At 47.3% G+C, this 15,336-nt stretch overlaps 1 long non-coding RNA gene across 1 annotated transcript; it reads left to right on the top strand.

Moving 5' to 3' along the window:
* Window positions 1-876: 876 nt before the first annotated feature.
* LOC116653007 lies at window positions 877-5,331 on the top strand. Its single transcript, XR_004306336.1, has 2 exons — window positions 877-1,912; window positions 5,153-5,331. It is a non-coding gene; the product is annotated as an uncharacterized LOC116653007 (long non-coding RNA).
* The last annotated feature ends 10,005 nt before the right edge of the window (window positions 5,332-15,336 follow it).

The raw sequence follows: 15,336 nt of genomic DNA, 5'->3' as shown, positions 1-15,336 counted from the left end.
ATCTCCCTAGGCTGTCACTGGGGTAAGGCTACTGGCTTATGGCTGTGTGGGGTAAGAGGACTTTCATCCTCTTGTGTAAGGATAGCATTACTGGAGGATAGGATTTTCATGGGGACTTGTAGGATATCTGGTAGAGACAGGATTAGGCCAAATGTCTCTCTGTTGTAGTGTACCATGTGGCTGGGAGTAGAGTCCAGCAGGTTTCAATCTGAGGTTAGGGGGTTCATCAGTTTCCTAAGGCAGAGAGGTGGGGATTGTGTTTCCAGGTTGGGTGAGATGGAATAGCAGCTTTCTGGTAGCAGGGAGTACACCTGGGTCTGTGCTTGTGTGCATACAGCTGTCTGGGGCAAGCTTGAAATACTGGATCTATGTGTACATGTACTTCAGTAACTCATCCTGAGACTTCACAGCCCTTCCATATCTGGTCATTAAGATTTCCAAACCTCTCCCTGTAGAGCTGCATGTTTTCACAGCATGAAAATAGTTTAATAAATGCCACTGGAAGAAAAAAAGAAAAAGCTGGGCCTTCATTGGTGAGGGATAATGCAATGAGTGGGGAAGGACTCGCCGTGGGGGCTGCTGCCTGGGTGTCTGTGGCATTCATTATGCAGTTGATCCAGATCATGCTGGTTCCTTCTGGCCTTCGGTCTGCACATCGCTGCAGAAACACCCCCTGCGCCGCTCTCTCAAGCAGATGGCTGGGCAGATGAAGAGCAGAGATGTGCTACTTCAGCAAGTGCCTTGGTGGTGCCAAAAATTTTAAACAGCGAGTTGGAGGAGGGAAAATGGGCAAGAAAAGTACAGCAGAACAGGCTGAGTCTTCCAAGTAAGGAGCTCCGTGCTGGAAGGATGCACTGGATGGCAACTGGGGTGGGAGCGAGCTCTGCGGAGTGGTAGATCGACTCCAACTGGAAGAAGAGGAGGGAATGGAGAAGTGTGACCTGCTGTGTGAAGGCCTGGGCTGTGCTGCTGTGCTGGGAACAATGCTGATCTCTCACCAGCACGGGTGGTGGGGAATTGGCACTGTGGCCATATGTTACCTGTGCATAACACCACGGCTTGAGAGTCCCTTTAACAAAAGGACGTGTAAACATCCCAGACAAGTGTGAATTTTGTTCCATCAGGTGGGAAAATTGAAGTGACATGGAAGGGAGCTGAGAAGAGGCTGGTGGCTGGGATCACAGTGATTTTAGCCGTGTCTAGCGGAAAGAAAAGGATACTGACAGGTCAGAGGGGAAACAGGGACACAGAAAGGCTTTATATCAGCCGAGAGAGGAAAGCCCTGTGTGAGTGCTTTAACGCTGGGTTTTGTCATGGAGGTGGGAGGATGGTGACTTATGGCCACTCCAGGGCTCGAAGCGGCAGGGCAGGTGATGTCTTGCATAAGGCACCATCAGCACTTTAAAGCGACGTCCATTAATAAATACCGCAGCACTGAAAGCATTCTGCTGCTTATCGGCATGAGGGGAGCCATGACCTTTCCACTCTCTTCCCCTCTCCGTGGGAGCCTGATGGGCTGCGATAACCCACTTAGCAGGCGTGTGGGCGGCGGGTGATGGCGTCAGAGTGACGAGGAGGCCCTGCTCGAGCCATCTCCTTCGCGCTACATTACTCTAAAAATAAATGCTGCCTCACGTCAGGAGCTGCTGGCTGTGCCTGGGCTCCGCACGGCTGCTCCTCTCCCTGGTGTCTGTCAGAGCCGCTCTGTGGCAGCCGATGCAGCTTCTGAAACCTCTGAAGCACTGAGGATGGTTGTGCGTGGTGGGGAGCTCTGGGGCTGTCATCAGGGGGATGTCAGCCATGAGGGCACCCGCAGCAAGCTGCTCCTCTGGGAGCTGAGCTGGAGGGCAGGATTTGCCTGTTCCCAAACAGGCACTGCTGGTGTGAGGTGTTCACAGCACATCTGGCACAGGTGAGTGGATCAAGGCTGGCGTATTTTCACTGCAGCGCTGGTGCAGGCACACAGCTGGTCTGGCACAGCCGTGTGGTGGTTGTAGGATGGCACTGGATCCCTTGTGAAGTCCCACCTGCAGTACTGTGTCCAGTATGGGAAAGTTGTGGAGCTGTTGGTGCGGGTCCAGAGGACCACAAAGATGCTCAAGGGGCTGGAGCACCTGGAGGACAAGCTGAGGGAGCTGGGTTTGTTCAGTGTGGAGGAGAGAATGCTCCTGGGAGACCTCATTGCAGCCTACCAGTACTTAAAGGGAGCTTTTAAACGATCAACTTTTACATGGGTAGACAGTGATAGGACAAAGGAATATGGTTTTAAACTAAAAGAAGGGAGATTTAGATTAGCTGTCAGGGAATTATTTCACTGTGAGGGTAGTGAGGTGCTGGCACGGCTGCCCAGAGGAGCTGTGGATGCCCCATCCCTGGAGGCATTCAAGGCCAGGTTGGATGGGGTCCTGTGCAGCCTCAGCTGGTGCCTGATGTAGTGGTTGGCAACCCTGCCCACTGTAGTGGGTTGGAACAGGATGGTCTTTGAGGTCTCTTTAAGCCCAAGCCATTCTATAATTCTCTACAGGACCCACAGCTGTGCTGCAGGGCACCAGGCAGCAATGGGGGTACCTGGGCTGGGCAAACAGCTCTGCTGGTTTGGCCACCAGTCTAGAATACCCTTCTGTCTGGGACAGAGAGGTCAGGATCAACTGCTTCAGCTGTGCCAATTAGCTGCAAGATAATCTATTTTAAGGAATTGTTCTTCTACCAATTTATTCATTTGTAATTTTGCTTTGAAGTTCCAGCAGCTTTATTCTTTCCCAAGAAATTGCACTGCTGAGGGAGCAGAGAGCCAAATAACTCGCTGAAATCAATAGTGGCAGTCTGGTTTCTGCAAACACAAACACGAGAAGTTAACGAGAACAAAACAGAACATAAAACCCAGGAGGACAATGTAAGGAAAACACATAAGCCATCATCTCCCTTGCTCCCCTTGTGGCTCAGTGCTGCCCAGTTTGTCTCCAGGCTCGAGGTGGGATCATCCAGGCTGGGACCTGCTCGGTGTGTCTGACACCTGCTGGGGTGGAAGGAAGACGGAGCCAGGAATTCCTCAAGGGATGCAGCAAACAGATGCAAGGGGCAAAATGTGGGAAATTCCACTTAAACATAAGAATCAGCTTCTTTTTTTTATTTAAGGATGAGGATGGTCAACAGTGCAGCAGGTTGCCTGGAGAGCTTGTGGAGTGTCCGTCCTGGGAGATATCCAAAACTTGACAGGATGTGGCCGTGAGAAAGGCTGTGTGACCTTCTGACACACAAAAATGCACATCTTTCTAGCAGGCCTTTCCAGTGTTTTTTTTCCCTTTGAAGACCCTCTGTTGACCATTAAGCTGCCTCACCTTAACTCATGTGCAATAAAGTGGCATGTTACCTTCAGCTGTGTGAGTTAGGGGTGGTTTTAAAAGGAGTATCACTCTACAGAAACAGCCACCATAGGAAATCATATTTCATAGCTTCTTCCCACATCAGACTGTATGATGTACTAAGAGTTGTAGGAAGTAGAAGAAAAAGGACAGAAATTCATGTTCTTCCAGAGCCTCAGTTTCAGTGTTGGAAGATGGGCCAGACCCCAACTGAAGTGGAGGGGAGTTTTGTCCTTTTATCTTTTCTCAGTACCTACATCAGACCAGCTCCTTGCATCTTACCTGAAGCTGCAGCGCTGTGTCCTCCAACACACTCCCGCAGCTGCCCATCTGTTGTCCTGGGCAAACACCAGGTACCAACCCATGGAGTCACAGAGGAGTTTGGGTTGGAAGGAACCTTTAAAAAGTCTTCTGGTGCAGGAGTTTAGATCAGAACTTGTCGCTACGTGAGGCTGAGCAGCTCATTGCCTTGTAGGGTGAGGAGTCTTCGACCTTGGTGTCCCCTTAGTAACACGCCAGCAAATTCATACCAAGTTTTCAAAATATCTTGGTGAGGATTCACAGGAGCAATAGATAAACTCAATGATGAGAGCGGCACCCCAAAGAGGAGAACATTTCTCTTCATGTGTTTGAAGAGAGCAGCCATGGAAGCAGATCTGACTCAGCCCAGCAAGGTGGTGTTCAGGAGTAGGGAGTAAGAACAAGTGTGAACTAAATGATGTTCAGCATGTTAAACAGCAGGCAGTCTCTAGTGTAAATATTTTGGTACCAGACGCTGGGAGGGCTTTGATCTACAGAAAGATCTGGAATATTGTGTCCAGTTCTGGGCTCCCCAGTACAAAAAAGACAGGGATCTCTTGGAAAGAGTCCAGCGGAGGACCTAAAGCTGGTGAAGGGCCTGGAGCATCTCCCCTATGAGTAGAGACTAAGTGAACTGGGTCTGTTTGGCCTTGAGAAAAGAAGGCTGAGAGGGGACCTGATCCAGGTCTATAAATACCTGAGGTGTGGGAGCCATAGTGGTGAGGCCGGTCTCCGCCGCGCTTCGCATCCTTTCCATTCGTGCTTCTGGCACTAGAGGGCAGAAGAACGGAGCCGGGATGCTCACAGCGAGACCCGGCTCCTTCCTGCCGCTGTCTCAGGGCGAGAAATCAATCGGGAAAGGCTTTTTTCCTCTGCCCGTCACCAACGCGCATCAAGGGCTCCGTGCCTCATTAGCACGATTAATGTTTAATAGTGAAATGGCGCATCTCGGATGCAATACTATACAGGGAGCGATTCTACGTGCTCGCCTGCAGCAGCAATGCAGCGCGATGTGCTCTGAACGTAAAGTGGGAATCTGTGATTTCTGCGGTGTGGGAAATGACCCCGTGTGATGGAGGGTGGGTTTCCTGTACTGCAGTGACACTGCTGCTGGCTGGCACTGGTGGTTTGCAGCTTCACTGCATGGGAGTGGACAGGGCTGGTAGCAGAGCCAAATCAAGAACCAGGAAATACCAGCTCCTAGCAGGCTGATGGGTTTTCCCATTAAAATCAGTGCTGCTGGTGGTGTTTGCAGGGAGCGCTCAGCCTGACACCTCATCACATGTTTCTCTCTGTCATTCAAGGCCATTCAAGAAGCACCCAGCTGTGGCACGGGGGATTAAGCCCTGCTACCAGCCCCAGCATCCTGCTGCCTTTGGTGGGAGGAGAGCGGAGCGTGTGAGCCTGGCACCACATGCTCAGTCACCTAATTGGCAAACAAGACTAAAAGTATTCTTCCTTTTTACTTGCCATTTGGTTTGTCCTTGCAGGGAGTCCTTCATTGGGCTGAAGAGATCTGCCAGCTGTGTGCAGAGGAGAGAAACCGGATCCTTCAAGTTCAGATGAAACTGTGCTGAGAAGGTTTATACAGTTAGCCACACTTTGAGCTTATTTACTCTCTTTTCCACTGAGGAAAACAGATATATCATATACAGAGAGTAAAAGAAAAGGACTCCAAAAGTATAAATAAACATTATACTTGTCAGGACACTATTTGTGGAAGAGCTGAGATAGTGATGGCACATGAGGGAATGACTTTAAGCTGTATCAAAGGAGGGTCAGGTTGGATATTAGGAAATATTTCTTCTGTGGAAGAGCAGTGAAGCTTTGGCACAGGCTGCCCAGGGAGGTGGTGGAGTCACTGTCCCTGGAGGTATTCATAGAAGGGTGGATGTGGTTAGTGGGAATGTTGGGGATGGGCTGACATTTGGTCTTGGTGATCTTAGTTAGCAAGAGTTATAGTATGACCTCAGCAAACATTCAGAAGGATGAATAGAGGTTTTCACACAGGGCAAAAAATACCTTCCCCTTGCAGGGAAGGTATCAGGAATATGAATGTAAAGAAGGAGTGGGACAGTATAGCAGAAATACAAAGTCATGGCATGAAACAATGATTGAGCACCTGGTGGGAAGGCAGGGCCAACCCAGGGAAGCTCAGGTGTATGCAATGAGCCAGGATCCACCCCTTCCCAGATCTCATTGAAGTGCTGGCAGTGGGCACAGATGTGTTTTGCTGTAGCCTTCCAAGGGTAAGCAGATTATTTTTTTTCTCTCCTTTGTTTCTGTGTCTACAGCTGCTGCAACCTAGGACTTTGCTACTCTGCTATCACTGCTGTGCTTTCCATTGCTTTACAGACAGTCAGAAGAAATGATCCTTGCTCAGAGGGGGGAGTGTTTCTTCTTTCAGTGGCAGTAGCCATTCTCAGAGGAAAGGTGTCTGTGTTCACTGAGTACTTTGTTTGCTCTGTACCTTAGCAAGTGTATTAGAGCTACAGGCCCTGTGGTTAAAAAGTTTTCACTTCACCTTTGTTATTATTTATATAGGGCACTGGAAGTACCAAGCCTCTTGTAATCGCTGCGAGCACTGCAGGAAAATGGCTGAGAGCGTGATGTCTCCTGAGATCACTCTACAGGGCAAATGTACATCCTTCTTAAAACTTCCAGACTTCAAGAAGTCACAGGGTCCTCTTCATGCTTGTCAGAGTAAACCAGTGCTTGGCTGGTCCGAAAATGTTCCATGGAATATTTTGGGTAATGACGTACCTGTGCATTCATCGTATCCTCTTGCTTCAGCTGGGAGCTCTTTAGGACGGAGACTTTGTGCTCCCTACTCCCTTATCCTCAGCTCAGGGGACTCGTGATAAGGTGATTATGTGAGAGAGGATAGAAGAGGCTGCTTTGATTTGTGTTTCTTTTGCAACCAGTGGTTCCCCAGATTCCTTTGTGGCACAGTATAAGTGTTTGGCTGGATCCATGCCAAAGGATACACGTAGCCCTGACTAAAAGGGTTTCATACAGCCCAGTACCTTGGTATAGGGCTGCAGCATCTCTAGCTTGTAGAAGTCATCAGTGTGGTTTGTTGTAGAACACTGTGGAAATGCAACCTGGATGACTAGTGTATGTTTGTTGGAGAAAGGGAAATAAGGGCTCGGGGCCCTGCCATGCCAGCAGTCCTGATGGTGGTGCTCCCCAGGGAGGAGATGCCGGTGGTAGCCATTGGCAGCAGCAGGGCTGTGTGCTCTCAGCCCTGAGCATACACAGTCCGTGCTGCCTGGCCCTGCAGCTCTTCACCATCTTCACATTCTTCAAAGTTGGCACTGGTGGGATTGCTGGGTGCTGAGTGGCCCAGTGGCTCCTTCAAGCCATGTAATTCAGCATTGCTATGCTGAGGGCTCCTTCCTTGAAAGACTTCAAGGAGAGAGGAAAATTGGTATCTCGGAGCCACTGTCACCATTTCCTTGTTTTGAAAGCTAAAGATAGATTCCATATGGGCTGTGCACAGTATGGTCTGACCATACATGCCAGGGATCTTTTCTCTCGGGCTTTTTCTGGGAAGCATGAGATTACCCTGGTGACAGACTTAATTTCCAACAGGCTTGACCATGAATGTGTCTGATGGCTTTTTAGGCATGTCAGGATAATAAATATCCTTTTATTTATCAATTATACCTGAGAAATCAGATCTGTTACTGCAAGTTGTTCCCACTGGTCCAGAGAGGAGAGATGTACACAGGAAGGGTAGGCAGGGATAGTTCATTTCCCCACAGCATTGAGATGGGTGCAGGGAGGATGCTGAAGCCAATTCTGATGCTTAAGACAGCCCCAGTCTCTAGCATGCTTTACTTGCCTTTACTTTGTATTTTTACACCTCAGCTTTCTATCTGTGCATCTCTGGGAAGGCGTGCTGTGTCCTGTTACAATTAGAGACCCAAAGCTTTGAATGCTTTTGTATGTTCCAGATGTGAATAATGGAGCAGACAGTATGTCTAACAGAGGATGAATTGTTTCTACAACAGGAAAAACACGAACTTGACTAGAAGAAGAAAATCACAGTGGCCACGGGGTGCTGCACCGCTGCTTTGGCTCCAACTGGCTCCTCTTCACGCTCACGTGTGGAGCAGGGTGGGGAAGCCTGATCCCTGTGGAAAACACAGGATGAATGTGCAAGGCAGCAGGAAACTGCAGAAGTCAAAATCCAGGGTTGGAGACTTCCTCCTGCAGTCGTGGATGAGGTGACATTTTAAGGGAAATAATCTATCATAGTTTGCAGGTATTCAGAGACAAAAGAGTCTCAAGTCATAATTTCACTTTTCCCTGGGTACTCATAGCTATCTGTGTCTCTGGATCGCGAGGTGCTTTCAATGAGAAGCGCAGCTCAATACGGGGCGGTTTCTCACTGGCTGCCCCAAACAGGCAGGATGTTTTCTCCTGGTGTGCTCCCGATAGACATGTGGGAGTGCACATCCTGGAGACAGCCACCTGCACGCAGCCATCTTCCACTGCAAGCCTTCTTTTCCCTTACCTACTGAGCTGTGAATTCCCTTATGCGCCAGTGGAGCTACTGCTCATTAAATCTAATCATCTGAGCAGATGCTGAAGGAAACAATGGGCTGGGAATAAAGATGACTTGGGTCATATGTTGCCAGACATTCTCTACAACGGACTCATATAGTTTAGGGTTTTCATTCCAGCTGACATGCAGAGCAGCTCCACCAGGAAGGGACAAGAAGGACAAAGAACTTTAAATTATGAAGGTCTGATTTCCAAATGCTAAAGAAGGAATGCATTGCGCAAACTATTCCCCACCTAACAAATCCTGCAACGTAGTAATGGATGTAAGTCTAAGTCAATCTCATTTTACTGCCACCACAGCTGTAATTGACAAAATGAAAACTCTCTCCCTGTCTGTGCCCTGAACATGAATCTGTGCTACAGGAAGCTCGGAAGGATACTCTTGCTTTCAGTAAATTGATATACATTGCACAGAGGATCCGAGCTCAGAAAATGGTCTACATTAAGTTAATATCTGTCTATACAGGTAACGTAGGGCCAAAATTAGCCTTTGGTTGCATTAGTGCAAATGCAGGTTACCATCACTGGCTGGACAGGCTTTCTGGACTGTAAATGGAAGGAGCATTTGGTCCTTCAGAGGCTGTAATGGCATTTGCTCTCCCATCTTCCCATTATCGGACTTTGTAGGGGAATTGGTTTCTGTGTGAGTGAGCTGCTCCAGATGGTGCGCTGGTGAGAGCCCTGGCACACAGCAGGACAAGGCTTGAGTGTCAGCCTGCAGTACAGGAGCACGCAGATGAAAATGTACCTGAAAAAGGCAGGGAGATGGAGTCATGTTTGCTAAGGCTGTTTTTGATAATGATTCCCATTAAATTTTAGCACGTTAGGCATAGCCACAGGTTTTCAGGCAGGGAGGTAGGAAGGGGCTTTGAAACTTCATCTGCTTGCCTTGGTGGAACTGCCTGATGCTCCTTCACCTCAGATGCCCAGAGAAATGCATTTCCACTCCTAGAACAATTTTGTCCTTTTTTATATAGCTTTAATTTTTAGTCAGAATAAGGTGCAGCCTCTTTTGCTCGTGATCCATGTGGCTATTGGACATGTTTGTGAAATGTTGTGCTTCTGATCAGGCTGTGATTCATTTAAATTGGAATACAGCACAAATTTCTGGTGATGTTTTAATCAACCTATCTCAAACAGCTCCAGGAATCAGTTTTTTCTCTCTCTGTTTTCTTGGTTGCTGGTTGGTGGTTCCTAACATTTTTTTTCCCTTTGTGTTTTTTGTTTAGATACATACATTCTATATTTGTTGCCAAGAATCAAAATGTATCATAATCAGACCTGTGAAAATTTCAAGTTCATGTTTAGCAGCCAAGCTGGAAAATGAAGGGACAGAGAATGGAACATATTTGGAGCTGGTACAAACCAAAGCATTCCATCGGGAGGAAATCTTTACCCCTTTTAAGAAATTAACTCGACACCAAATAGTGCAAACCTTCCCCTTTGCGAGGTCACAGATGCATCTTTCTTAACTTCTTTGTTTTCCAAAACATTTTGCTGGCCTTTGTTCCTGTAGAACTGCCCTCCGCGGAGTGAATGTAAGACTGCTGGGAGGAGAGCTGATAGGAGTGCGGGATAAGGGAGAGCACCTTCTTGGAAACAGATTGCTGGGGCTGTAAGTTATGAGCGAGGCCAGACTGGGGGATTAAAGTCTGAGTGTCCTCATGTGTTTTGTGAGTTCATCCAGATTTCCACATCGGGGATCTGTCCTTCTGTAATTAATGGGCCCGGAGCTCATGCATGAATGGGAAGCTTGTGAACAACCTCATCTGGAGCCAAGCTTTTATAACCCCAGGGCTCAACTCCACTTAGTGTTGCTAAGAGCAAGTTGTTCATTCTCTGGAGCTGCCCAGAGGAAGCACTCAGGATGGCTGTTAAGGGCCTGATATGATGTTGGAACAAAGATGTTCCCAAATTCCCACATCCTCAAATTTGCAGAATTCCATGTGTCCGCTCCTTTCTGCTTCACATTTCCCTCTACATGTTCCTCTCCCTGTCTCAATACTCTCCCTTTAATCAAGCTTCCTTCAGCGGGTTCCCTTCTCTTGTCCATGAGAACCTTGGCTTGCTTTCCCAAGCTTGGAATGGGTGGAGACGCTCTTTTTCTCCTCCACAGTCATCCATGGGGATGGCATGGGGCCTTCCTTGGTTTCTATATAAGTAGTACAAGGGTCACAAAATGACATCTGTTTCTCAAATAATTATGATTCCTGAAGAGGCTCGAATGCACAAGGCCTTTTTATGTGTGCACTGAGGTCATGGTGGCATCTGAAGCAGACCACAGCAAAGCCAGATGGCCAACACACAGATGGCTTAAGAAGTCAGATTCAGTTCTCGTATCTCATAGAAGTGATGGACTGATCCCTTCTCCTGGTTCACATCATCATGCCCAGACTTTTCTTCAGCGCTGCTTTCACTGGCATATCCCACATGCCTACAGCAATTTTCTTTCTTTCCCAAGCTTCTCATTCTGTTTGTTCACTCCATCATCCCTGCTTCTCTTTACAATATTTTTTTTTGTTTGTTTCACCACCTTTTCTCTGTTTGCATTCTCAGTAACCTCAATTTTGAGGTGGGGGAGAAGGAATAAAAATAACAACAGATTCCCTCACTCCTTTCATTTTTTAGATCAAAGATGACTGAGCAACAGAGGGGGAGAATTCAGGGCAGCCTTTGATGCACAGTATTGATGTTGGCTTAGCATGAAAATCTCCTTGTGCTATATTTGGGCCAATTACCAGAGGTCCGCGCAATTAACCTGAGATGCACCAGCCCCATGTGAAGCAATGTAATTTAAGGCCTAGGGAGGTTAATTCAAATCTTAGATGTTGCTACGATAGGAGATTACTTACCCTGTTCCATTGTATTTGCTAGGAATCTTTGTGCTGAATATTTTGATATTCCATCAAAGCTGTGCTCTGGTGGTGCACCTCTTGCTGTGCTGTGTGATTGCCTACCCACACTGTTGGACCACGAGTGCTGCAGCTGGGTTGTTTCTACACTAGAGGTGCTTTTGCCCTTCTAAATCCCCATCAGAAAAGCTCCCCAGACTACTAAAATGGAGCCTGTGCTCTTGCAGCACTCTTAACAAAAATGAAATGGCGACAAACTTCTTTGTGATCTTCATCCTGTTGGGCTTTCTTTTCTTTGTACAGAACTTCTGGTCAAGATTCGGTCAGGGCATGGTATCACACAGGAGAGATGGGGATCTCTGAGGCCCCTCCTGTGGGATGTTTGGAGCTTTCTGACATGGGCACTCCTCAGAAAATTTGTTTTTGCTGTAGCTATAAATGCAATTCAGTGAATGAGAATGGGCTTTATTTCTCACCTGCTCTGTAATTAGTACCGATCCTACCTTTCACTGCGTGACATTGTTTGTATGGAACGAAGGGCTTCTGATTCAGACAGAACCAAATTGAGGTCCAAAGCAGAGAGGAAACGAGAAGAAGATGGGAACAGGGACAGACTGTCAGGGAACACAGAATCGTTGCTGGAGCCTGTAGGGCTGGAGATAGGAAAACCAGCTGCAACTGCATGCTGAGCTGTATCACTGGGAGTGCAGCCAGTGTGTCAAGGGAGGTGGTTCCTACAAATCTTATGTAGAGCACTTGTGAAACTCCACCAGTGTCCAGCCTGGGGCTTCCCATCAGCACACTGGGGTAGAAAGTTACCAAGAAAGTCGGGGAGATTTTTCTGTTTCTCAGGCCTTAGCATGTATTTTCATTCTGTAGGATATTGTGGCTCACATCCACAAAACAGCTTATTCAGCCACCTGTCCCTCTCTGGGATCATCAATTCAGAGCTGATGTGAGAAAAGATCCCTCTGGGTCTTTCCTCCTCAGAGCTGGCTGGTGCTCCCACCTCAGGCATGCAGACATCCAGAAGTGGCTCCATCTCCCTCACAGCGCTGTTCTTCCTGCTTCTTTATATCTGGTTCTCCCCTGGAAGGAAAGAATGTCTGACCTCTTGACTCTCTCCTGCCTTTTCTTTGAGAATAGAGTTGGTCGCATCCATTCCAAGCTTTGACAGTGATGTGGTGTTAAAAGCCAGCCCAAAGTATGCTAGCCTCCAGAGAAGATATCTGGAGCTGCAATTGAACAAAATGCCTTTGCAGGTGTCCCGATACTCCTTCTGCAAGAGCACAGACAAGGTCTGGATTGCATCAGAGCAAGATCCTGTACACATTCCTCTCCTGGGGCTGAAGAAACTCCTTTTATTGCTCGCAGCCTGGCATGGAGCCTGCTGGCACACATGGCACCTCCTCCTCTTTTGTGGGCTCACAGCAACTGGCAGTTCTTTTATCTCTGTCTGACAGGTTTCTGGTCAGAGTGCACTGAACAGCTGATGTGGTTTCTGATCAGGACCTTCTCAGGCCCTGAAGCTTGTTTGTGCAATAACGTTTCTTCTGTAGGAGAAGGATGCATTCCTCTCAAGCCCCTGGGGCACAGTGGCGTATATTAGTCATTGACACACCTTCTGTGGGCTAGAGATTCCTTCTCCTGTTTCTTTCGTACACCAAAAGACTATGATGAGAACTTCGTCAGCACTTCCACTTTTTGTCTTTATCTTTCCTATTTGTACGGCCAATTGTTTCACAAAGAGATGTGATCCCATCCTGGGCTGAACAGAGCAAACTTCTTTTGAAGGACCCATATCATCCTTGAGATTTCAGAAGGCAGCTTGTATCGCTGAATTAGGCAGTGGCGTAGAAGCATGAGAGATGCTAACATAAAAGCTCTTCTATTTTGCTTTTAAAAAACCAAACTGAATAAAATGGTGGAGTCAACTGGAGTATCCCGAGTTAATCACTGCACCAGCAGTGCCCTTTGTGTGTCCCTTTGCCAGGGCCAAAGAATAACAATTACCATCTGGATTTTTGCCACACTTGGCGCTGATAAACTTTGAATTGAACAGGTTTGCCCTCTGTCTTGGTCCTGTGAAGAAAAGTACATAAAGAGAACACATATTTTTACATGTTTGTGTCTTGGCATATGGTAGCGAAGCCTTTCCTTAGCCTTTCTCTTTTTTATTGTACTATTTTTTTTATTATAGGTTTGGCTTCAACCATATGGACAGAGATTTGTCAGCTTATTTGTTTGCAAAGCATTGCACACAGGCTGGGCTTTATAAATTTAAAGTGTTTCAGAAGACAGGATGGCTCGTTACTTGCAGGATCATTAAAGCTGGGAGATAATAAATAATCTGCTAAATCAACCAGCCTGGGGCAGTGGGCAGTTCTCTTTGTTGCTCATTGCAGGCCACCTTGTTGAACAAGTTCAAAACCAGGGTGACACACTATTAGTTTTATAAGAAATCGGATGGTGGAGCACATGAAGGATGTGTGTCAGCCCTCCTGCCAGAGGAGAGCTGGGTGTCCCTTGTCACCCAAATTGCATTGCCCTCATCACGTAACAGCAGAGACAGGTAGGGAAATGGGGATGATGTGACAAAGCCAAATTGTCCCTTTTGGGGCTGCAGCTCCACGTCAGGGCTCAGGCAGCCACAGAGTCACCTGGAAAACAACTTGATACATTTGTCACTTTTTATTCTATTGCAGTTTAGCAGATAAAAAGAAGACTCGAGTCCCCAGGGCTCTCCATCTGGCACCTTTCATGAGCACTAAATTATTTAGTAAAGGAAGTCTATATATGTTCAGTATTTCCTTTGTATAGATGACATGGCTCACCCAAGGCCCTCTTGAAAACAAAAATGCCTGTAAACAGTGATTTCTTAAAGAAGTCTGAGTTATACATATTTCAGAGTTCAAATCTGTTGAGTTTCAATCGCTATTCTTTAATAATGGTAAATCTATACAAAATTAATTCCTGGTGGAAGACAGGTTGGCCATGACCCAGCAGTGTGCCCTCATGGCCAAAAAAGCCAGTGGCATACTGGGGTGTATTAAAAAGAGCGTGTCCAGCAGGTCGAGGGAGGTGATCCTCCCCCTCTACTCTGCCCTGGTGAGGCCTCATCTGGAATATTGTGTCCAGTTCTGGGCTCCCCAGTACAAAAAAGACAGGGATCTCTTGGAAAGAGTCCAGCAGAGTGCCACTAAGATGGTGAAGGGCCTGGAGCATCTCCACTATGAAGAAAGGCTGAGTGGGTCTGTTTAGCCTTGAGAAGGCTGAGAGGGGACCTGATCCAGGTCTATAAATATCTGAGGTGTGGGGGGCAAAGTGGCAAGGCCAGACTCTTTTCAGCAATGTGTGGAGACAGGACAAGGGGAAATGGACAGAAACTGGAGCACAGGAAGTTCCGCATGATGTGTGCAAGAACTTCTTTACAGTGATGGTGATGGAGCACTGGAACAGGCTGCACAGGGGGTTGTGGAGTCTCCTTCTCTGGAGATATTCAATACCTGCCTGGATGCCGAGCTGTGCGATGTGGTGTAGGGAACCTGCTTTGTCAGGGGGGTTGGACTCAATGATCTCTGGAGGTCCCTTCCAACCCCTATGATCCTGTGATTAAAAGCAGAATCACAGCCATTGTAATAACCTTGTCTTTGCTAACTGCCTCTGCAGTAATTCAGATGTCTTAGCAGACACAATGAAAGTGTTTTCTTTGTAAATAAGGCATATATTTCTTGCTATACTCTGCAATTCTCTCAAGCATTGTTGCTGGTTGCCATTTTCCTATGCAAGAGAGTCTCTTTTCTTTTTTCCCCCTACTCCTCATGTTCTCTCGGTTTTAAATAGAGAAGGAACAGGCTGCTGAGCTTCACATCCTCACTGCTCACAAAAGGCAATTGGTTCAGACAGCCAATCTGAGAAGTCTTCAGAGAAACAGGATCTGAAAACCAGACTTGCTGATAAAAAACAAAAGACATGGCACTGTCGAGGTATTTCAATCAGGGAATCTATTGCCACCAGTTTATTTTCTGAAAGATTTTATCTGTAATTTTTAACATCTTCTCCAAACAAGAGGGATTCAAAGAAAGAAAAGTATGAGTGCTATTTTAAACACTCGTAAATTTCCAGTGCACCTGTGGCAGTGGTGCCTGGGCTGGATGCAGGGATCAGTGATGGAATGCCCTGTTTTGAGTTCTACTGGGAGGTGGCTCATCCTGGGATCCAGGTTCAGGTCTGTTCCTGGGGCTGCAGCA

The sequence above is a fragment of the Coturnix japonica genome, chromosome 2 (assembly GCF_001577835.2).
Source record: "Coturnix japonica isolate 7356 chromosome 2, Coturnix japonica 2.1, whole genome shotgun sequence".
Classification (NCBI taxonomy): domain Eukaryota; kingdom Metazoa; phylum Chordata; class Aves; order Galliformes; family Phasianidae; genus Coturnix; species Coturnix japonica.
The sequence above is the reverse complement of the archived record's forward strand: the minus strand, read 5'-3'. Positions and strand labels throughout refer to the sequence as shown.